The sequence below is a fragment of the Sinocyclocheilus grahami genome, unplaced genomic scaffold, assembly GCF_001515645.1.
Source record: "Sinocyclocheilus grahami isolate Dianchi unplaced genomic scaffold, SAMN03320097.WGS_v1.1 scaffold824.1, whole genome shotgun sequence".
Taxonomy (NCBI): Eukaryota; Metazoa; Chordata; class Actinopteri; order Cypriniformes; family Cyprinidae; genus Sinocyclocheilus; species Sinocyclocheilus grahami.
In genome coordinates this window covers 384,876-386,269 of record NW_015506003.1, presented here as the reverse complement: position 1 = coordinate 386,269, position 1,394 = coordinate 384,876, and the positions used below count along the sequence as shown (strand labels likewise).

Below are 1,394 nucleotides of genomic sequence, written 5' to 3'. Positions count from 1 at the left end.
AGTTAATAAAAATACAACTATTCATATTAGTTTATGTTAGCCCAGGTTTATTAAATGATATTAACAGATACAACTTTTGATTTTAATAATGTATTAGTAAAAGCTGAAAAATACACATAATGAATTTATTGTTATTATTATTATTTTTATTATTGGGATTTACATTTGTGCCATTACATTTATGCAAAGTTCTTTTGCATTCAAAATGATCACCAAGTTATTTTCATCTCCGTTTTGGACTATAAAATATTACACTGCTCACTTGAGAGCGAATGACTGTAAATTTAAGCAATTATACAATCAATAAAGTTAATAAAAATAGAACTGTTATTTGTTACTCCAATGCCAGCTCGGGTTCATTTAAATAATATCAACAAATACAACTTTTTGTTTTTATATTTTTAGTAAATGCTGAATTTAACATTAACTAAGATTAATAAATTCTTACGTATGAACAATTTTTCATTTTTAGTTGATGATTAGTTAACGATTACCAACATTTTATTTATTTATTTTAACAATATTATTATATTTTTATGGCTTTTCAGTGCTGGTTTATACTACATTATTAATTATATAATTTTAAACCCTCACATTAAGTTTAAAATTGTAATGGATGAATTGCGGGCTAAATAGGGCGATTCCTTCAGATTTCCGCCCTTAACAACGCTACAGTTCAAATGAAATAATCACTCCAATCATATTTAAGTTGACAAAAACTATAGAATCTATATAGAGTTTCATGATCATTTTCCCATTTAAAAACGGTTTACTGTTTCTCAGTGTGATGTTGCTTCTAAAAAGAAACACACACTTCAAAAACACTGATTGACAAGTTTATTTTAAACAACTTGTCACATCTCCTGAAAAGCAAGATCCAATGTTTTGTTTACAGGTTCCTGACAGACGTAACGTGCTCAGCTAACGACACGACTAGCATCAGCGCATTTAAAACACCAAAACATTCAAAACCACAGACTAACACGAGTCATATTCATTAGACATACATAAATGATGTGATAAATATATCGGAGGATGTAATAGGTAAGTAATTACTACCTTTTCTAAGCCGTTCACAGTGTTTAACCAACTGCGCTAACACAGATCCACTGACTGTCGGTCTTCCGCCAAGGAAACACGGCCCGGTTTATAGTCAACCACAGACGCTAAGGTCGGCAAACATCTTCAGCCTCACCGAGCTGGAAAGTTAAAACTGAGTTTGATAAAGTAAATGAGCTAAAACCGTCCAGAAAAGCTCGGCTAGGTGCAGAATGTCGAGGAATTCCCCCGCGATACTTCCGCGCCTCATCACACTGTGCGCTGTTTCCGGGTAGTGGAATTATGGGAAGACAGATTACAGTAAAAAGCCACAGGAAACTTCTTCAGCAGGGTTG

General features: G+C 32.8%; 1 protein-coding gene across 2 annotated transcripts in view; it reads right to left on the bottom strand.

Annotated features, from left to right (window-relative positions):
• The window catches only part of LOC107562470 (NF-kappa-B essential modulator-like), a 6,692-nt gene extending 5,338 nt beyond the window's left edge, over positions 1-1,354 (bottom strand). Inside the window, exon 1 of one of the 2 annotated variants that reach the window (XM_016247109.1) lies at positions 1,052-1,354. The gene's annotated coding sequence lies outside the window, so the exon portion shown is untranslated. The remainder of the gene's footprint in view (positions 1-1,051) is intronic. The other variant, XM_016247110.1, reaches the window with a different exon arrangement.
• Positions 1,355-1,394: the final 40 nt, after the last annotated feature.